Raw genomic sequence first — 23,450 nt, 5'->3', positions numbered from 1 at the left:
TCATTTAGTTTAACATATTTTCCAGCATTGTCAGTATTTGTTAGCGAACCAGCAAAGACAGAGATGCATTCTTAGATATGGGAGCAAGACTAAAGATCTCTCTTTAAATCCAGGTAAGAAAACACAGAGCTTTGCAAGCTGTAAATTGAAGTGAGCTTTCCCTCCCAGCAAGGCTCTGCCAGAGTTTGGCAGGAGTTCCAAGTCAGTTATAGTCCTTTCTGAAACTAGAAAAAAATTTATTTGAAGTAATCGCAAGCTATCAGAAAGTCACCTAAATTTCAACTACATAACAAAAAAGTGCCTGGTGCTCAAGCATGTTTCCTGAGATTCGGGCTCACTGCCAGTGTTGAAAGTGCTGCCAAAGTACCACAGACAGGGGCCAAAAAAGAAAAATCATCCAGTCTACCTGCTGACATAGGAAACCTTCTTTCCATGTGGGTTTTGCCCCAAATCCATTACTACAGTGTAAAACACATCAGTTTCCAAACAGAGGCTTGGGGAGACTGACTCAGTTCATGTACCTGAGGATCCACAGCACACTCACACCCACAGCCAGGTAGGACAAGGCTGCAGTCAAATCAATCTGAAGAATCAGGAGTTCTGGACACAGCAGTAAGTTTAGTGCCTAAAATGTCTACAGGAGAGGATGGATTAAAACATGCACTCTGTTGGTAAAGGGCAAAAGGAATCTCAGTGGCCTTTGTGGCACAAAGGTGCAGCTGGGATGTGTTTGTGTACCCTGAAAGGGTTGGTGTGGCCAAGAGGCTTTGTTATACTGATGGTGCACAAAAGAAGTGACTCACACAGCATTTACAGACTGGAAGCAGCAGGACACAAATGCCAGCAGGTAGATCAGAGGGTTATTAGGAGGAGAAAAAAAAAACAACATTATTATAAAATACCTTCTAACCCAAACGCTTCATTGCTGGCAGGAGGGAGATGCCTTGGATATCACAACAAAGGACTCTACTGTAGATGCTCAGGACAGCCACCCACAGAGGCCACTGGAGCAAACTGATGAGCTGGAAGAGCAAAAGGGCAAAACAGCGAAGATCTGAGCTACAGAGCCTAGGCACCCAGCAGGGAGGGCTGAGGGATCAAAGGTGCTATTAGAAGTCTGCAGACAGGAATAGAAATATTGACCAGCAAAGTTACAGAGCTTCAAATGTAGAAACAGCAGGTAATTCCACAGAGGGTGGGAGATGCATTAAGGTCAACCCAGGCAGAATTTCAATCAAGAGGAGCAAGGTTACACCTGGTCAGAGGCTGAGAGAGCATGGAAATTAATCTCTGAATGCTGCAGAGGATCTGAGCTGCTGAAAGAGGAAAAGTTGGGTCCAAATTGGACAAGTATGACAGAGCAGACTAGCAGGTACAGTAGACACTCTGCATCAATAGACTTGGCTAACCCTGGGTAAATATTTTTATTAGATGAACACCTGATTGCTATTTACTACTTCAGATAAAGACCAGAATATTGTAAAGATGGCAAAGATGGTTTTATTCACTCAGCAAGAACTGCTGACGTGGAAAGCACACAGCCATCACTTGCATACCTGAATCTGGTGTGGGTTAACTCTCATTCCACTAAAAAAAGAGCTGCCAACTGCTTTTTGTTACCATTAACAGAACCCATGTTTTATTAGAATCTCTCCCAGAAAAGTAATTTGGTCCTGTTTTAGCAAAGAAGTGAAAAATATAGTAGTGCCCTGGTTTTTTTCTCCTATGATGCCTCTCTCATGGACACAAATGTGTTTCCTTTCCATCTAACGTGGATTTATTTGACTCTGGTTTCAGCTCCCTTTCCACACTCCATTACAAACACTGTTTCTCTGCACTAATTTCCAGAGCTTTTAAACACCCAGTATTTTATCCCCATGAATGCCTTTTAATCAAGCAGCTTTTCAATCTTTTTTTCATAAACTAAGTGGATTGAATTCTTATGTTTTTCACTTGAAGACACATTCTTAAACCTCTGAAGCATTTTTTTATGATCTTTTTCCAAACCCTAGAGTTTTGCAACTTCCATTTTAAAAGTCTCCAGGACTACTGCAACAGATATTTGTCTCTTGTTCCTGCTCTTTAGTGCCCAGAGTGCCACATGTTCCTGTTGCTCTGGGGTGCCACACTTCTTTTGATTGTCCAGGATATTCGCCTTCCAAGAGTCCCTAATAGATTTTTTTTTCCCCAGGATAAACATTTCATTCAGCATCTCTCACAGCCCAGACTGCACTGCATGTAACACAAACCAAGCTTTGTTTAGCACAACTCACCTGTCACACCCAAACAATATTAAACTTTTATGTTACTTTGTGATCACTGAATAAACATCAATTGTCAGGTCCTGCAACACATCCCACAGAACTCTGGACCAAGCCAATGATGTCCTGTTGGCATCTACCTGTGAGATTTGTCAGTTTGCCCATTCCTAATCCATATGCTCCAGAATCAAAACACTGCGGATTTCTAAATCAAGTATCTGCAAACAGTTTACAGAAGTTAAATTAGTGCAATTATATCCAAACTTATCTCGGGAGAAAGCTCTAGGCTTGCCTATGGTTTTTTCCCCAACAAAGACACGTAGATGGACTTTAATTAAACTCTTCTACTTATAGAACTGATATTTCCCAAGAGCCTTTAGGTTTTATGCATCCTTATTAAAAGTTACACACATTTCAAAAACTCTGCTTACAACTGTTCCTTTCCTAGAAACAAAAATCATGGGTTTTACCACCCCCCACTCAAGGACTCTCCCATTTTGCTTGTATTTTCCCTTCCACATTCCCCCTTAAATATTTTTAACAGTTTTTTTAACCTTTAATTTACATTTATCAGCTTGAATCTAACTGCTGTACCTAAGCATATTCAGAATTTATCTGTAGTTTCAATTAAAAAGAACCTGAGAGTTGACCTACAGAAGCAGATTTTCTGGAAGAACAGAAATTTCCTTTTTCAACAAAGTTCACTTACAACAGTTTCTTCTTTGGTCACGCAAGCCCTTTCCAGGGTATCATTCTCCACAGGCTGAAACATGAGGAGCCTTTCTTGCTGCATGAGTCACTTCCCTACACCAGCATAAAAACCTCTGATGTTACTCAGGATGTTCCTTATTATGTGGAGATGCAGATCTGCATGAATAATGTATATACTGGGTTGGTTACAGAACCAAAATATATATTAGAAATTCATTTGACTCATGCGAAAAGTAGAATGTTAAGGCTTTTTAAAGGAATACAAATGTAAATTCCCTTTTTAGATCAACCTCTGAAGGATTTTTGAGGACCAGAAGTTTAAGAACAGCCTAATTGCAAATACCCATTTCAAAGGTTTAACAACCAACATTCCTGAAAATTTTCTGCCACTTTTGGAATACTGGATTATCTCTGAAAAAGATGCAACCCAAGTTTAAGAGATCTGTCTCCTCAAAAAATTCAGCAAATTTCTTCTCCAGAAAAAAAATCCCCCAGTCCTAATTGCACATAGATCTGCTTGAATCCCTGCTTTTACATTTCAGTGCACAGGTAAAAGCTGAAATGGCAGTGTGGACTCCCGGGCTGGCAGGAGCTGTGGGTGTGGGCTGTGACCTCGGGCTTGTGTCCTACTGTGGGACAGATGGGAACAAGTGACCAAACCTTTCTTAAGCAGCAGCCTGGACAAATCCTGCAGCCATGCAACAGGCTGGGAAGTTCTCAGTCTTCATGTACTGTCATAAAATAAGACACAGCTGAATTAGTGCCAGATCAGACTCTTTACACAGGGCATTAAAATCATCTCCAGTCACACAGGGACACTCAATAAAACTCTGCCTGTGCACCCACGTTACAAAGCTCCTCGCTAGTGCACAGCTTCATCCAATCCCACACAAATCTGGTTATCAGCAGAGTCTTCTCTGGTACCCTGTTTCAGTCCATGCAATTTTAATTTTGGATAGTTGAATTTTCTAAGGTGTCTGTTATGACGAGTGCTTACGACAACAATTAGCTTTCAAAGCACATTTAACTAGACAGGGCAGATGCACTTGCTGCCTGTCCACATTCTGTAAAGAACTAAATACCCAGGGGTAGAAGGACAGTTCAAATGCCACAAACAGAGAAATACATTTTTTACAAATGGGAGGGAACTGTGAAAATGCACTGCTTTGGGTCACCAGCTGTACTGCAGGGATGAGACCTGAAACTCTGCTGCCTTCTGCAGTTTCAGCATTGACACACCAAAACTGCCAATCAAATCCTTAAATCTTAAGTGTGCTTTTATTTATAGATAAAATAAATTATAACACACATAAAATTTAAGAGATGTGGTTCATTACAGAGGAGTATAGCTAAATCTGACTGGGCTCCTCTGAGCTTCATAGAAGCCACAGTAAAATCTTCTTGGAATAAAAATAAATAATATAAAATAAATGGCTGAGCAAATTAGATTTCCTGGTGTTTTATCTAATTAATCCACCTCTTAACTCAAATTGGTTGGCTTTTTAATTACCAGTTAATCTCATCCATACAATTAGGGGCTTTTCTGCTCATACCTTTTCTTTAAACTTTGCTATGATTTCAGTGGGGTCTTCGGGTGTGTGGTGTTATGGGGTTATTGTTTGACTTCTTTTAAATAAAGGGTCTGGCTTGTTTACCTGCATGGGCATAATATTGCAAACAATGACAATATACCCCCTGCTTAAAGGTATTACTTTCTAAGAACAGCTAGACCAGACTACATTTCTAATGCCTTGTTCCTGGTGTAAAAGAGCAGCATAGAAATCTTCCAGGTTAGCTACTGACCAACTTTGCTGTAATGCAGAGGATTCTTCATAAAGCTTACATTGGGGTGAATCTGCAGATCATCATTGTTGGATATTACACGAAGAATTTTAAAAGCAAACACAACATTTTTACTTACTTCTAATATTTAAGCCAGAGATTTAAAATAGTATATTTAAAGTGACCAAAATTTAATCTCAAAAGAAAAAGCCAGAAAGCTGTTTGAATATGATCTATACCATCCGTCTCTAAACACTGAGATTCCAAAATGTTGGTCTGTTGAATTGATGTCTTGCCAATACAAATCACAGTACTATTCTGGGTTATTTATGAACAAAGGGGGAGTGCAAAGCTCATACTTTTAGCAGCCTTCATTCATTTTTAAGTGTCTCACTCTTGCAAGGAAATTGCATTTTGTCACCAGAAACATAATTCACAATGTTGTTCTCCAAATCAGCTGCCACCTTGTTTGGTCTAAAATGCTTCAACCAAAAGCAAAAAAATACAACTTCAAAACTGAAATTTAAATAGTATAGGGAATTTTCCTGGTCATCCAAGAATGTTTCCCAACATGAATTCCCCCATATTTACACATCCATATTTCCTGCAATTAGAGTTTGTACCTCCCTTACAGCACACAACCATATCTGTCAAAGTCAGTCAAACACAGAATCCTACTTCTCGAACTTTCCTAACAGCACAACCACAAATCACAAATTCTGCAGACAAATGAAATTTATTAAACAGTTTATGCTGCTCTCAAGGAGCTCCCTGTACAACCCCCTCTGTCCTACGTGGCTGCAGGTAGAGAAGCAAAGCATATTAACTGCTATGGGTAGAGTACATTTATTGGGCAGCCCAAACATCACACAAAGATCTCACATGTTTTTTCATTTAGAGAAAAAAAAAAAAAAAACCCAGCATTCAACTGGCTTTCCACAAAAAAAAAAAAAAAAACCAACGCAAAAGAGGAAAACAAGGTAATTGCTCAATGCATTTAGGTGCCACTGAATTATGTCATTTGATGGCTGAATACCTTATGAGGTGACACTGCACAGACAGCACAGCTGTCTCCTGGCTACATTGCACATCCTGCTCCTCTAAGCCAGCTGCAAGGTGCCACAGGAATCCTGAGCACCTGACATTTCTTGCCTGTCTCAATCCAGACTGTACCCAGAGCCAGTCTGGGATTTTACACCCAGGGAGGGGCAGCAGGGGGTGGCACAAGGGGAGTATTCAGATTTCAGGTTCTTTAATCTCCATCCAGGAGAGTCATGAGGCAGCACTAGAGGGCTAAGCATTATTTATTCTAAACGTCTCATGGCAAGAGACAAACACAACCCTTGAAGTGTAATTAAAAAAAAAAAAAGCACAATTTAATATAACCTCAAGATTTCTTGTATTCGTCAAAAATTGAGAAGGAGGCACCATTTATCACAGTCTGGAGGCTGGGAAACTTCACTGCAGGTGCATTTATCCTGACAGTATCTCTGATATCTTGTATTTCACATCTTGAAGGGCTGGAGCTATTTTATACACACAAGCACTCACCAGTAAGATCTGACATCAAAATTAAAATGCAGTTGTCTAAGTGTAAACAACATCTCAGAGTCAAAAAACAGATGGGGTAGATGTTAGCTCAAAAGCTACATAAAAAGGCAAGGATAGCTTAAACAGGGAGAGACTGACATAGAAAAATCACTTTAACTACGTTCCTACTTTACCTTAGGAGGCATTTTGACAGGATTATGTAAAACAATCAAGTTTTCCTGGGAAACCATCCCAGCAGATCACAGCAATATGCTCCATCTGATCTTGCCATCTTCTCTGGGCATTTATACGTCAGTCTCCAGAGAGCCATGAGGTGGCAGCAAGATAGATGCAGACATTTCATATATTTTCATAAATTTATTGTAGGCACAGATTAATCCAACAATGTACAGTCACCAGAGTCTGACACTGTAAAGTCTGCATCGGTGGTTGGGATTTAGATGCACAGTATTTCCATTTTAGTCAAACCTTCACAAAACCCTAAGTGTCCCTGCCCACGGCACAGGTTTGGAACAAGATGCTCTCTGAGCATCACCTTCCAACCCAGATCTTTCTAGAACTCTTCAGCTGTCTCACACTTCAAAACCCATCATTCAGATGGGTCTTACATATTCCCTCCCAATTCTCTTCCTCCTGCTCCAACCTCTGAGCCTCTGACATCTGCCATGTCTCTGGAGCCACTGCCAGATCCAGGCACTGTGAGGCTGAAATGCAGGAGATCAGAGAAGCTGAGTTTCTTTTAAAGGAAGGGTAATGAGAACAGCTGGGTTCTGCTGGATTACATTTCCCTGCAACAGTGACAAGTTTCAGCCAGACGGTTTCACTTGCTGATACAGCAACACCAATAACTTTAATCACGCCTCTTATCCTCAGGGACTGCACAGAAAAAGGCATGGTGTGAGGAAGAGGGAGAGCAGGCCTAGCAGAATGGTGTGTGCAGAGCCAGGGTATGTGCACAGGGTGCATCATGGAGTAGTATAGGTCATAAAACCTGATCCTCTCAGGATTAACCTGTGATGATCTGTTCCCAGAAGAGTTTCATGATTAGTATGAAATTATGCAGGGCAGAACTCTTAATCCACACTAAGGACACAAATGCCACAAAACTTGACACTTGAATTACATACACTGAAATCACTGAATGTCGGCTGTGCCTCGGTCACAAAAATCCTGGAAAAGGATTTTGCATTCAGTATGATTCCCCTGGGCTTAGACTGCTCCAACAGAAATATCTTCATTCTGAAACTCTCATATATGAGATTTACCATCAGGCCCCTCCTCATTTAGAAGACTCAAGCAGTCCCTTTGCAGCAGCTGTCTCACTAGAACTACACAGAATTTTGTAATAGCTCTGCTGAAGAGGAGTAACATTTGTGTTAATACTCTGCAATATTTCATTTGTCATAAAAATCAATAGAAATTTTCAGAAAGGGCATTTTGTGCTCTGAATGTGCTAATATGACATTCACCAGACCAAATTAATTCTCCAAACAACAACTGGCTTCCTGGAGTTTTGATTCAAAACAAGAGCCCAGTCTTATTTCTCTCCTCCCCAACCATCTGCAACAAGTGAAATCCACCCTTGGTGATGTGCAGAAGACAGCAGAGAAGTTATGACAGCTCCACTTTAGCTTTGCAGTCTTTGTTTCAGTCGGTCATTCTCAGCCCCTGAGTAAGACACAGCAGTTTGTTTCCAATGATTCACTCCCCACCATCCTCTCTGTGCATGCTAGCACTGCATCTCCCACATTCTAGTGGGAGTTTCACACACTTGGGCTGTTATGTCTACAACCCCATTCAATTTCCATGCTGAAAACTCCACCCTGGACAAAACCTCAGCCACCCATCAGGGGTTTTCAGGAGTCCCATCCGTTGATGGGATCTAAGAGCAGGAAAAGGACCTTTGATTTGGTGAATACAAACAATTAAGAGAATGGATTTATCACAAACCCAATGGTCCCAGATCTTCAAGAGAAACATGGTGACTTCAGAGCCCTGCCCTTCTGCCAGTGGGCTTTGGCAGGTGAAAAACCTTAACTCCAGAAGAGGTGTAGGTTTCCAAAAGGAACAGCAATAACACTACGTCAGACCTGAAAACAAATATCTTTCAAAAGGCTCAAAGGATGCAGTGACAAGCTTGTAATCACCAGCCAGGCTCTGCTAAGAATTGTTCAATACAAACACAATAAAGATCACAGGTGACCCCTGAACCAACACCTTAGAAAGCCTTTTAGATCTCCTTTTCACACCATTCTGCCCATTTTGTGGGGCCATGTCCTGCCCTCAGAGGGTGCCCACTTCCAGCTGGGTCTCTGGCTGGTCATCAAGCTGTGTCCAGACTCCACCCAGGACCAGCTGACAGCTCCCTGCCTGCCCAGTACAGTTCAGCAGTTGGGTTTCCTCGGTCCAAAAGCACAAAGAGCATCCAGCTCTTCCACAGCCAGCCCTGGTTCTGTCTGCAGCCACCACTGGGTTTAGAACCAGAAGCTGGCAGGGACCCCAGCAATCCCTTTCACCTCCAGTGCCATATAGTGCAGCTCAAGAAGAAAAAAAATCCACAAAAGCAGCAAGCATCCATTAGCAGCAACATTGGCTGCAAATCATCCCAGCTCCACTTTCCATCTCCAAATGGACCTGGCCTTTCCTTGGCATTCTCCTTCATACACCCCAAAATCCATGAGCACTGCCTTAGAGGATAAATTACCTGAGGTACAGACAGACCTGAAGTGAGAATCAGAGAGCCCCCTCTGCCAGGGGACAGTGCAAAAGGCTCACCTGGGTCCCCCCAGAGCAGGCTCCATGGCTGCCCAGAAGAACAGCCTCCTCCTTGCAGTCTGTCCTCAGACACCAGAGCAGTGCTGGAACATCTGGTTCTGTGTTCAGAACTGGTTCAGAACCAGCTCCTGCCCAGAGAGGCAGCAAGTGAGAGGAAACTGCCCTGAAACCAGAGCTCAGGGAACAAGAACATCTTGTTCCCTCCCTCCAAAAGGCAGAAACCCTTGTGTAATACTGTACTGGTGCCCTCCTGTTGACCATGGTTTACTGAAAAAGGACAAGGATTTTGATCTCATGCTACATCATTGTTAGAAAAAGTGAAGGGCTTTGGTTTAGTGTTGAAAAGCTTTTAGAGACTAAATATTTAATTCACCTAAACAGTATCTGCTCCATCAGACACAATTCTGGACAGGTTAATGGCAGCCTGTCACACTTTTCAATGAGCAGCATCCTTACCTTGCCCATATAATTCAAATATCATACATAAAAAGCAGTGAGGAAAAAGCTTGAAAGATGGAAGAATGTTAAAATAGAATTAAAATGTATTTCCAGTCAAGAATGCAAGTGCTCAAAAAATGGCACACTACAGCAAAGCTGTACAAGCAAATTGATTATTTTGGTTCACTAACAGAACAAAAAACCCCAGCTTTTACTTTACCCGTCTGAAAATAGAGACATTTGAAATCAAAAGTCTTCTCAAGCAAAGAAACCTGGCCCCAGGAAAAATGTTCAGTCATTTGACCAAAATTTGTATTAATAAAGCAGTGGATTGAGCACCTTCCCTCCTTTAGGTCTCAGCAGATCCAACTCCACTGCACGTTCACAGGTGTCTGCTGCTGCTTCACAGCTGCAGGAGTTCACGTAGGAACACAAGCATCTCACATACAATTTACTGCCTCTGTGGATACATTTTGAGGACAAAGTACATTCATACTTTCCAGGGCTCCTAAAGAGACCTAAGGCTTAGAAATACATTTTTCTTTAAAATTTCTTTATTTAGTGTAAAGAAAATTCTATTGTTAGATGGGGAAAAGAAGTAGCAAATTTAATAATGAAGTTCAGATGTGAAAGCTAATCTGTTATTCTAAATTTTAAATGTGACATTTTCAAAAGGACTAACATCAAACATATTATTTGATTTCAACCTCAGTCTGGAGGTTTTATCTTCCATAACTTTACAAGTGTACTGCAGAACACCTATTTCACATAGAGTCCTTCTGCATCCTTCCTGAGTTACTATAAATAAAACACTCCAAAAAATCTCTATTCCAGTGATTCTCTGTTTTCCATCACAATTTGCCTGCAGTGTTATTAAAAAGAAAAAAAAGAAAAATCTATCACACAACAAAACCTAAGTGGAGCTCATGTGTTCAATCAGCACTCCCACCTCACAGGAACAAATTGTTTTCAGTAATGTTAATTACTTTTCTTAGCAGTCCTCTTCTTCTGCATTCACAGCTCCCATTTTAAGCCACTGTATAAACTCCTGCCAGGGCAACCCCTGTTTGAGACAGATTAACACAATAAAAGCATTTTAAATCGGCTGGTTTATGATTTATGAAGGATCAGAGCATTGCTGGCAGTCAGTAAGTATGTGCTATTTAGGAAGCAATCTAATGACTCGGTATGTTTCCAGTTAAAACTGTTAATAGTCCATGTTCATGCAGTGGTTTGCGACTCTTCTTCCCCAGTCAAAGGCCCAGATTTGTTGGGGGGGTGACACTGCCCTGCACCTGAGACGCTGCCCAACGCAGCAGCAGCACAGCTCACCCTGGCACCAGCGCGGCGCTGGGAGAACACCGGACCCCACCCCTGCTGAAAGCATTGCTGCCATTCCACGGCAGCCCGGCGTTCCTGTATCCTCCAGTACTAAGGCAAACTTCCATGTGAATCTCTAGAACCCAGCTGGTTTTGGAGCTCCAGCCCTGCTCTCAGGGACACAGGCTCAATATCGAATCCCCGCTCCCAAAATGGGAGAGCTGAGGCTGCTGTGACAGGAACCCAGGCTTTGGGGGAGCAGCCAGGTTTCAGTTCAGGTCTGTCTCTCACTGCCACAGTGCTCTGTACTGCCAAAGAGAGGAAAAACTAAATGGGCAGACCAAAAAAAAAAAAAAAAAAAAAAAAAAAAACCAAACCAAAAAAAACCCAACATGATCTAAGAATCTTAAATACTTTTTTCCCAATGAAATATCCAAATTGTTCTTTTCCTTCACTCCAATTTCACACAAATCCAGTGCAATCAGGAATTTCAGGATATAGAACCACTACATCTGCCACCCACAATGGTGACTGGCTGGCCAGAATGGGGTAAGACTGACCCAGTCTATACTGTCCAATAAACATCATGTGCCTTTTGAGCAGCCAGGAGGTTTTTTTATTCTCAACTCTACCAGTGAGTACCCTAAAAAGAAATCATGCCCCTCCCATGTGTTGAGGCTGACACTACAGTGATCGATTACTTAGGAGGATCTTATCTCTCCCTGGCTTTACATGCTGAATAGTTACTAACAACTTCTTTTAATTCTCTTAACAGATTTAACTGGGAATGGGGAATAGTTAATCCATACCTTTTAAAGGCCCCCATAGAAATTACAATGTAATCCATAAGGGACTATTTATATGCTAAGAGTTTGACATCTAAATGCACTAGCGATGATAAAAGAGGGATATTAATGCTTATTTTATAAGTGTCAAGTTATTTTTCTAGCTTTTAGAATAAAGAAAAAATTGGTAGATCTGAAGACTGAGCCAAGCTGGACTATTTATTTAATTGGAAGAACCTCCTTTCTGTATCAAACTTGTGCACAGAAACAACTTTGTCACCACCACACACTTACCAACTTTTTTTGGCAAAATTAGCCTACTAGCTCCAGAAAACTACCCAGGTGAAACATCCTTCCCATGAAGGGTAACTAAGCAGAATTATGAGCCATCAGCAAAGCTCTCTTTTCTCCTCACATAATGCCACGTCCAGAGACGCTGCACACATTGTATTTAGCTCCCTTTTACACCATCCCATAGGCAGCAGCAGACACTGGATTTATGGCTGCACAGCAAGGAAAGGCTGTGCTATAGCCCTCAGTATTATATCCCACTATATCACATCTTTTGCTGTTACTGACAAACTTGGGTGCCTTACTCCATTCTGTGGTCAATATCATTTCCAGCTGAAGACAGCAAAAAGTTGCTGTTTTTAATAAATAAAAAAGCAGATATTAGGTATTGATGTCCACTTTTAACTCTGTAATTCAGTAGATTAACAAGGGTGGTGTTCTCATTTCCATACGCATTCTTTGTAACGTGTTCCAAGTACGGTTATACAAACTGCTTAATATTTCTGAATTAAGCAAAATGAGCCTCTTGTGGTTAGAGATATTATTCCAAGTCGTTGGGGCCCTCTCCCTGCTGTGGGGCCCTGGGGGGAGGCACGGAGCTCCCCTGCCCCTGCTCAGCCTCGTTCCCCGTTGGTTTTTTGTGTTCCCCTGCCCGGGCAGGGACCCTCGGGTCCGTGACTGCCGCAGTTCCTGGGCAGAGCCCGGCCATGTGGCTGGAGAAATAAACATCTCAAACATCTACCAAGAATCAGTCCATATACATTTCTTTTCCACGGGCCTCGTTGTCTGATACACGTGTTGCAGTATCCCCACTGTAACGCCAAGTTTAGGTTGTTGGGTTAATTTAATTTGGATTACTCTGCACTGCTCGAGGCCCTTAATATTCCTCACTGATATGCCAACACTTTGTGTATCAGCCAAGGAGTTCCTCCCAACAGTGTTTTGCTGGAAGCACCCAGCATTACAGAAGTCAAATCCTTTAACTTTGCTGCTGCATGGTCTGCAATATTTGTGGTAATAAACATTTGTCACTAAAAAAGTGACTGGGGAAATCACACCTGGTTAGCAAAGCAAGCTCCTTGCTCTGCACTCAAAAAAGCATCAGGTCTAATTATGAATTTTACAGGAGCTGTGTGATACAGTAATTGGGATGAATTAGCAGTGCCTTCAGCAAGCTCCATTTAAAGAAAATTAAGGTAGTCAAAAGTAATATTCATTATATTTAGCCATTAGTACATATTTTCAACTAATACAGTAATGGGGGAAAAAAACAATTCCTAGAAGAAACACTTCTGTGTTTCCTGTAATTATTGAAAATCAAAATATATTTGGTAGAAAGCAAAGTAATTATTTGCTTGCACTGACAAACTTTGCAGCTATGCAGGGTTAGGTTTTTTCCCCAGTTAATGAAACCTTGCTTCAGGAACCAAATTCATTGTTCATTTCTTTTCTCCACTCCTATTCATTCCTTAGACTAACAAGCCATTATTCTAGAACCAAAACATTATTCTACAAGTGTGTAACTCTTAACACTTATTGCAACGATACACTGGCATTTATAGTGCTGCACACTTGCAATAATAACTTTGGAATTTGCTGCTCCTGCATCAACAACCAAGGACAAAAAAAACCAAAAAAACAAGGAACCACCAGTTCCAATAGGAATTGCAATAGGCTACAGAGTGCTCACTGCTCTGGTTTAGCCCTTACTGCTATTTTCATTCAGGAAAAGAACAAAGCCCACAGCAAAACTAATTCCCACTAGCTCTTTTGATTCAGATTTTTTTAATTGTCATGTCTAGTTGGTATATTAGATGCCAGATAAAGTAGCTAGAGCATCTTGTGATAGCATCACATACAACAAAGAGCATCATCATAAACCCAAGCATTTCTTTATCTGTGATATGATTTGTACATGTTGTCCTTTCAAGTGTAAATTACCTTCTTTGCCCCTTTGTTTTTTGCTTTGCAACTCTTATCACTGGAAGGTCATCACCACCATTCAGAGAATGCCAGGATGCTGATAAGGCACTCAGTGAAGCCTTCCATCTCTCCATCTAAGAACTGGGGGGAAGAGGGGGGCTAGAGGAGGAATTGGCCATTTGAAGTCATAATTCAATGGCAAACTGGCTTGTATGCCACAGCATCTCAAACTTGTAGCTCAGGTGTTCGCTGTGCCATAGCTGCAGCCCTAGAGACAATCACAGTTTTCATCAGGTTCTAAGAATCCTTTCATTCCATCATGCAAATTTTAATCAAGTGTGTTGCTGGGACATCAAATGTGGCTAAAAACAATCTGAGGCAGATTTCTCTGATGGGATTTTCAAGGGCTCCAAGGAGTCAGGCACACACCTTCAAACAGGATTCAGTTTTATTAGAAAAACACCGGCCTCCCTCCCCAGCTCCAAAGCCACACCTGCACTCAAAGTTCCCAGGTGATTGTTTCTATGCTGCCATCCCTCTACAGCAGCTCCTTCTAAGTGGAGTGGTTGCAGGCTTAGCTAGAGGCTGGAAAGCTGAAGCTCAGCTTTATTCCTGAGGTTTAGGTTATCTCTACTGCAAATGAAATGAAGGAGCCTGAGAGTGCTAAATGTGCTAGGAAAACATGTACCCAAATAATTATAACATGTGATTAATAAGGATTAAACATTAATAAAATTACTTGCAGAGGGTTCAGCCAGTTGCTGGTATCTTTCATGTTAATTGATATTTGGCACTTTATAAATACTCAGCATACTCCATTACAGTTGTACAAGACAGCTTCCAGAGCAATTTTAGGTACCTGCTAATGAGAAAGAATGGTTGTCTGAGCAAAGCACTGAACTGAGCTGAAATACAAAGCTTTGTTCCAGAATGTAAGAGGTGCCCATGATTCCCAAGAGAATGTCTTTCACTCCAACAGTTTTGATTCCAACCCATACTTAGTGCAGATTGTCAAGCTTCTCCAGGTACAAGAGCTCCACCATACACATCCTTTTTTTTTTAGGACAATATCCTGTCTTGGGATTAGCCCCAGAAACATATCAGTGCTGTGTTTGAACATATAAATCTCTCTGGTGCACCTTTTCCACTCCTCAGAAAAAGACAGGCTTAATTCATTTTTCAAGATCTAAATACAAATTTATGCCTTCTCTTCACACTAAACGCTGAAATGAGTTTGTCTGGCATCCTCATCTCTCAATGATCACCACAGCAGTCCCCATTTCAGCACAAATCCTTTCCAGAAGGGACAACTGGTGCCTATTTAGCTTCAGTCTGGCTGTGTGGAATAATTCACTTGGACAGTCAATAATGCTACTCTCTAAAATGCCAACCAAACACTACCAGAGACAGGAGAAAAGGCCTTCAGCCCAGACTAAAACACTGTGCACTTCAGATGCTCATTTAAATAGCAATTAGGCACCCTGCAGTGGGCTTATGGTGGCTGCAGGATTATCTGACCTGTCGGGTGGGAAAAGTGGAAAAGTCCCGGCTGACCCTGTATCTTTAGAGCTCCAGATCTCCCCATCACTTGGGAACACTGCCTGCTTCTGTACATGGAAATCATCCACTGACATTTAGCATTTCATCTGTTCTTTTCCCAGTTACTCTGCAGGTCACCTACTCACTTTACCAAGCTGAAACAAACGGCCAAAGTCACACAATAAACGGGAGAGGGGCAACACCCACTCCTCCCCCTTAAAGCAATAAGGTGTTTGCTGTAGCAGTAAGATTTCTGAAAGAAGCTTGATGCTCCAACTCATTGTTATTTTCCCACTAAAACTTTAAGTGTAAAACTCAGGTCAGGTTGGCCTTAGAGGCCAGTCAATGTGCTCCAGCTTTATTTCTGCAAATGCTGAAACAATCTTTCATGCTGTAAGAAAACAACCATTCCTTGGTAAAGTAGAAAAAAAATCACAGCTTTTCCATATCCTCTCTAGATCATCAGGATTTTTCCTGGTCCTGCTGAGCTCAAATGATGACAGTACTAGACAGGTTATCATCACACTGTCAGAGATTCTTCAAGCTGTCAGCTGCTGCTACTTCAGCCTATTTTTCAATAACCACAGCTCAGCCTGCTGCCTGCCAAAGCTCCCATTGCTGGAACAGCCACTGCCAACTGGCAGGATTGCTTCAGAGAGGAGAAAGGCTTTGTTCATATCTGCTTCCTCCCCCCCACAAGAGGAAGTGTCACTTAGTGACAGGTCCCTGTCAGCCAGGAATGACTGGCAGGTTACTGGCATTCCTCTTGAGAACACATTTTGTTAATATGTGCTTAAAACTTCTAAAAGCCCACAGGTCAAAAAAGCTTAACAGTAGTTCTCTCCAAGCAGAAGGACGACTTAAGGTTAACTGCTTCCTTAATGTGCAATAGTAAAATAGATTTACATAGATAAAGCCCTTTGATTTTAGAGTAGCACTTTTTCCTAAGATGGCTCCACCACAGAGGAGACATGACCTTGTTCAAGCATCCCTTCGAACCAACAGCACAGGAAACCTTTCAGGTACTGCTGCTCCCAGGGGCACAATGCAAATTGGCAGCCTCCAAACCTGTCTTTGCTGAAGGGCCTCGGTGATTCTCTCAAGGGCTTTTTCAGCCAAGTACCAGTTTCCCAGATTCAGCTCACTGAAGGAACTTTCTCCCTGCAGCAGGGAGGAATATCAAACATTTTGTTACAGGGTTTTGCTCAATGATGAATAGGTTTGATGAGCAAGCACAGAAACCTTGGCTGGGACTAGACTGCACTGGTACAGCCCACAAGGAAAGGAATGGAAGGAAAAACACCACAAACTTGCAGCAAGCAGGACAGCCCATCTTAAGCAAAACTCCATGAGATAGAAACACTTGCAAGGATGTGGTTTACTCACAAACACCAATACTCCCCAGGCAAAGCAATATATCAGGTAAATGTCTGCAGTCTGGCAGGACACACTGGATGCTGCAGAATAAATGCCAGGATAAAACAGGAATCCCCAACCAATTTAAATATTCTTAGCAATAAAAGCATCATTTTAGGAATAGGTTAAGGAAAATATCACACAATAGCCCTATTTGCAAAGCCTGAAGGGTCAGCAAATGCTTTAACAGGTATGTACACTGCACAGAGGGCTGGCAGCCACATCTGCCCAAGGACAACAGCAGGCACATCCCAGGCATCTTGTGGAGAGCAGCAGCTCCACACTGCAGGGAGGGTATAAACCTGAGCAGAATATGCTTGGGGATGTCCTGTGCAGGGCTAAGAGTTGGATTCTGTGTTCCCTGTCAGTCCCCTCCAACTCAGAATATTCTGCAATTCTGTGCTTTCATGAGAGGGGAAAGCTCACATACCCTGGAGCTCGCTGCTTCACCTGCTGGTGTAGTAAGAGATATCATCTCTCCTACAAACCTCACTTGAAACCAAACCAGGCCATCGTTCTGCTCTGTGGGTCCCAGACCCCACCCTGCTGCCAGCCTCCTCTGGCACGGGCTCTGTGCTGGTGTCCCCACCCAGTGTGTGACACTGGGACATTCACAAGGCACCCTCTAAGTGCTTTAGACTAAACCATTAATTATTACAGTCATTAAGATCCCACTTCAAGATTTATCTTCGTCCCATGTCCCCATTAAAGAAATTCGGTGTTAGTTTCCAGTTATTTATTTTGCAGAAGCAAATCCATCAGGGAACTAACACAGTAATTTTACACATTAACTCCACTCCTACAAGACAGATTTTTTTTTTTTTTTTTTTTTTCTCTCTCTGCAGTTTTCACAAAGAAGGGCTGCTCAGCCATGCAGAGGCACTGCTGCCCAGGCACTGGCGTGGAAAGCAGACCCACACCAGGAGCAGTGTGCTTTGAGATCAGATCCTGCACCACAGCAGGAGATGCCTCACCAGCCAGCTGAAAGTAGAAGTGACCTACAGCCACTTTTAGGAATCAACTCTTTGCTCAAAAGCAGGGACCTCTAAATGGGTTTTCTCCCACTCTGAGCCAGAGGAGAATGTGTCTTAGAAAAACCTGATCCACACAACAGGTGGGAGTTCCACCCTGCCCTCAAATGCTTCAAACATTATTTCCAGCTGAGTATGAAGATCGTGATGGGTGGGGGAGTAGACTAGACATTCAAATTTCCAGGTTTCTCATCAATTTTCCATACAATTAATAATTTACTTTTAATAAACTGAATACATTTTTGTTTATACTTCTGATGAAAGACTGCAATATTCAAGTGCCTCAGAGCAGTTTAAAAAAAAAAAAAAAAGAACATTATCCAACATAGCGAGACAAAACTCAGGGAGGGTAAAGCATAGGAAGGGAAAACAGCAGACAGAAGTCAAGGTGCCAATTCAGGTTATATGGGAGAGCAAAAATAAAAGCAAAGATCTTTCCAAAAATCTGTGTCCCTATCCTAAACTCCTAATGAACCTGCCTCCCTTTTTTCAAGCCAACTCCTTCCTCCACTCCTAGAAGAGGAGGAAAACACCACCAAGTGGCAGCTCTGAACTCTTTTCCTGTTTGTTTCCTTTATTAAAAGGATGCATTCCAGTAACTCTGCATTACTTCTGGTTGCACTATTTGCCTCTCTTGAAAAGTGCATGAGTAGGAGAAATTCTACCAGCTCTGAAAAAAATTAAAAGCCACATTTATCATCCTCTAAAGGTCCAGAGCTTTCAGTCCAGAACATCCAGAGTAATGGGATCTTGGTATCTCACTCCTTTAAAAGTTCTCCAGCAGAATCAGGGAGGGGAGAGCCAGTGGCTCCCCATGCCTGTCAAGTCAATGCCCCTCCTGAGCTGATGCACACTGAAGTTATACTCAAGGAATTCTATTCTTCAACAGAAAGAGAATTGCATCTCCATTAGGATGAATTTCCAGACTAAAGGATGTGTCTAATTTTAATTTGCTACACACAGATAATTGACTTTGTACTGAAATTGCTGTCATTTAATGTTCCTCATATTCAGATCTGATGAGCCACCTGAGGAGCAGGAATTACTCTTCTCAGGTTTGATTTATTTATGGTCTTCTCTTTTCTCCTTACTACAAAGAAAAGAGAAAAATCTTTGGTCCGTTCCCAGGACGCACACTGAGTCTGTTTCATGTGCAACACGCCAGGAAGTCACACGTTTGTACCTCACATATCTGCAGAGATATTACATTACTGCTGCAATGGGTACTTCAAACAGGAATTCAGTGATACAGTTTTTTGCTTTGCCTCCAAATTAATCCATTCTTTGGCTCTTCACTGTAGCTCATTACACTGATCTACTGCTCTTCATCTTTCTGCTCTGCACACATCAACACTGAGTCATCAAAAGCCTGCACAGCGCCAATCTGTGCTCCAGCACAGTCACACTCCAATATCCCACAGCTCTTCCTCCTGCTTCAGGAAAGATCAGATGGGGTTTGATACTTCAGTTCCCATTGTATCAGCAAGGCTTTACTTGAGAGCATCCAACCCCAAATACGCTGCTTGGCTCACAGCCACACCTTCTCAGACTGCAGTCCTGAGAGGGAACATGCACACTAAGGATTATCCAAAGCAACAACACAGAGAAGAGTTGCTCTAGATCACATGTGACACACAGGAGATGATCTTTCTTTAGATCACAGCAGGTCAAGATGAAATATTAACTTTCATGTAGAAGTTATGTTTTAATGCTTGTGTGCCACCCGGGATCCATCCATAATTATATCCTACCAGGGGTCCTCTATAGTATCAAACAGACCTAGTTTTGTTTTCTGTCTTGGGGCACAGATTATTGGTGTGCCTATTAAAACAGCTCTTCTGCTGTTTTAAAAGAAGAGGGAGGAGGTAGAAGGCAGAACATCTAAGAGATGTCACTAAAAATCCTGAAGTTATTGCATAGCAATTTTGAATAGCAATATTTACAAAGACCTAGGGAGTACCTATACATGCTGCAGAAAACACACAGGGTTTTGGGAATGGCACTGTGGCTCAATGCAAACTGAGAGCCACTTGTTAGTACTTCCTGCTGGAGGGCATATGTCATCACCACATGGCAATTCATGGAAGTGTGAAATAGGATCATTATCCACTCCTGCCCCCCATTCTGAAATAATGATAATGAAAACAATCTATTCCTCAGTCCTCCCAGGAACAGAAAGACTTGGAGAGGAACAAGAATATTAAAACAAAAAATACCAGGGGAGAAAAGTGATTTTTCAAAGTTAACTCCAAAGCAGTCTACAAGCTCAAGCACTTCCCTTGCAAGTATATTTTCAGTTTAGTAATAATTAGATGCCCAGCCAAAAGAAGCAGTGCTCAGAGCAGCACTCGTTTACAGCAACTGCAGCACAGTGCAGAATAGCACCTGAAGAGCCCAAACTGAGCAGTGAGCTCAGAGCTGAGCAGAGGAGACCTCAGAACACGTTAACCATGAGCAAGCTTTCCTAGTCTTACACAGCCCAGGAGTTTGCTACAGGCTCTTCCTCGCTTTCCAAGGAATCTCCAAACAGACACAGCAGACTCCTGGAACAGGGCAAGTAAGACATGCAAGACTGCAAGCCTGTCCTATCCACAGAAGAAAGAACCCAGTACCAGTGAACACCATCAGAGCAGCTGCAGCAGCTGGAAGCCAACCCTGCCCCTGCTGGCAGCTGCGCCTGCTCCCACACACAGGAGCGCTGAGGCACAATGCTAGCCCCAAAAATGATGAAGTTCCTCGTGGGAGAGCTTACCTTGCTGTGCAGGAGAAAGGTTTGTAGGTTTGTCTCCTCCCTGCCTCCTTCTCTGCAATCTCAGTTTGCATTCCAGCCTTCCAAGGTAAAGCCTTTCTTCAGGAGACGCAGATGGAAAACATCTCGTCTCACAAGATTTACTGCTTGGCTGTAAGGGTTTGGTGGTTTTTTTCGTCTATAGCTTTATGTTCCTAGGGATGTAATCATAATCTCCTGCCATAACAGGGGAGCTTCTCAGCACCTCTTTCTGCAGGGACTTTAGTCATAGCTGCGTCCCTCCAGTGCAGCAGACCCCAGCCATGCCTCGCATCAGCCTTTCCCCCGCAGCTGAACCTAATCCTGGCCTTCACCCCTCTGGGCTGGGCCTTTTATCCCAGCCCCCAGCAATTCATCTCACTAATGAGCCGAGCCTGGGAGCCTCCTGCCCTGAGCCACCCCCAGGGCTGCTCAAACCTGCTGCCAGCATCGGTTTAAACTGTAAAGCCACAGAAGACAGGTTATTTTAAAAGTGAGGAAGAGGAGGGTACAGGGGACGGTTCTCTGAGATAATCAGGGCAACTCTTCTGAAGCAGGGAAGGTGTATTGTCCTTGCAATGCTGACACTGGCAGCCACATCTCCCTGCTGCCTCACCTGCACTGCACTCACCCTGTCACATTTTCCCAGAAGCTGCAAGCACCCACGCACTCAGGAGCAGCCTGTCTGCTACTTACTTCCATGTTCTGAGCTGCAATAAATCTGTCTGGCTACTTACTTCTTTCCCTGGTTAAGACATCCTTGTGGCTCCAACTGCTTGGGCCGTTCAGAGATTTGGAGTTTGCTCGTCCTACCCCCAGCTGCAAATACTGCCTGGGATTATTGTCACCTGCAGAAGATATTATTGTTGTCAGCTGAGGGAATGCTCACAGCCAGCTGACTCCAGTGTGCCTCAGCTCCCTAAAACTACTTCCCTCCAGTGCTGGTAGCTTTTTAACAGGGTGCTTTGAAGCTCCCATCCCCAGTTTATTTATTCAGGTTTTTCTGTGCTGAGTTAAATGCTGCAGCAGCTGATTCACAGCCCAGATCACTGTGTCTCCTACCCTTATGTTTAAAACACCTTCTTGAGATGCTGAGATCCCCTTCACATAGTCTAGCAGGGAGGAGTGACTGGAATCTGAATGATGTCCTACTCTCCAAATAAGTGCTTCAAGTGACAAAGGTGGGACTGAATGTAAAGGAGTGGAAAAGATTTCAGGGAAAAACTGAGAAAGGTCTCATTTATGTCCTAGCCTGGAAGAAGAATAAAAAAAAATTCTAAGCTTCAAACCACTACTGGGATCTGAAAAATTCCAGGGGTGGGGCAGCCACAGCTTCTCTGAGCAACCTGTGCCAGGGCCTCACCTCACTCACAGGGAAAATTTTTTTTCCTAATATTTAATCTAAACCTACCCTCTGTCAGTTTAAACTCATTCCCACTTGTCACCTTGCCAAAAGCTGCAGGATTCTTGTAGCCCCTTTGGGCACTGGAAGATGCTGCAAGGTCAGCCCAGAGCCTTTTCTTCTCCAGGCTGAACCCCCCCAGCTCTGTCAGCCTGGCCTCACAGGGGAGGTGCTCCAGCCCTGGGATCAGCCCAGTGCCCTCCTCTGGACTTGTTTCAACAGATCCATGTCTTTCGTGTTTCTTTTAGATTTTTTTTCTGTTACGAAATGAAATGAAATAACCATAAAAATCAATTAAAATAATTTAAAACCAGCAATTTACAGAGGTCATTTTAATAAATTGAAAGTTCTTGTTCCTTTTTTTAACATTATAGTATGAAATTTACTACAGAAGATATAATCAAAATTATTTATAAGAAAAAAATTATCAGCATGTTTCTGTATTTCTAATCTTTTAAAATGTGTTTTTATTGAAATCAACACTTCTTTATTATTTTAATTCATCACTGGGTTTTTTTAGATTATTATTCCCAGTGATAACCAGAGTACTCGGCTTCTGGAGTAAAAATGTGATTACATGCTATAAAGTCACCAAGTATTTTCATCTGGAATATAAATGGAAGTAACCTTTCCAAACAGAATATATTAACATATGCCAGAGAATCCATTGGTTATTCTGAGACCTCTTTCTTTCAGTCTTTAATCACTAATGCTATAATTTTAACGTCAGTTTTACAAATGACAAAAGGACCAATAGCTCTCCTGAGAATGTGAGATTTTTCTCAATCCAGACCAAGTCTCACAAGTGTGTTATGTTCTAGTAATTAATTTTTAAGCAGAAATGTTGTCCCATTCCCTAAAATGATAAACAAAGCTGATTCTTCAGAACTGTATTAAGCTCCTTGCAAGTGAAATAATCCTCATCTGAGAAGTATAAATATGCAGATGGCCTCTTATGTCTCATTCTTTCAAGCAGAAGGAAATTAGAAGGAACCAGAAACTAACAAATATCCCCAGGCAAGGTTTGCAAGACCCTGAAGAAAATGGAGAAGCACATCTGTTGCTCTTCATCTCTTGCAGTATAGAGAACGAAACTGATACAATACACCTGAAACAGGGCCATGAGAGGAGAAAGGAAGCAGAGTGTCAGATGCTCAGGAGCTGTATGGTCATGTTGTCTCAGAGACCAAATCTCTCTGATCTATCTTCTGTCAATAAAGCTCGTGCTCCTGGCTTTAGGAGAAGATGCAAAACTAAGGATTTCAGTGGCTATGTATGGTTCCTGTCAGTTCCCTTTTCCAAGAGGCCAGAAGCACCACGCTGTCTCCTCGAAGGTACATCCAGAGCCTCTGGTAGGGAATGGAGCACATGAACACACAGGAAGGCTTGGAGTGGGAATTGTTTTACCACAACCCTATGCTCAAAAAAAGTAACTGGATTTGCTGTGATGAGAGAGCT

At 42.4% G+C, this 23,450-nt stretch overlaps 1 long non-coding RNA gene across 1 annotated transcript in view; it reads right to left on the bottom strand.

Moving 5' to 3' along the window:
* LOC121669051 overlaps window positions 1–21,643 on the bottom strand; it is a 146,630-nt gene extending 124,987 nt beyond the window's left edge. Inside the window, exon 1 of the long non-coding RNA XR_006017592.1 lies at window positions 20,576–21,643. This is a non-coding gene — a long non-coding RNA (uncharacterized LOC121669051). The remainder of the gene's footprint in view (window positions 1–20,575) is intronic.
* Between the last annotated feature and the right edge of the window lie 1,807 nt (window positions 21,644–23,450).

Source organism: Corvus kubaryi, unplaced genomic scaffold (assembly GCF_017639235.1).
Source record: "Corvus kubaryi isolate FWS band 111438036 unplaced genomic scaffold, C.kubaryi_AGA036_p1.0 37387, whole genome shotgun sequence".
Taxonomy (NCBI): Eukaryota; Metazoa; Chordata; class Aves; order Passeriformes; family Corvidae; genus Corvus; species Corvus kubaryi.
This window is presented reverse-complemented; position numbering and strand designations above follow the sequence as displayed.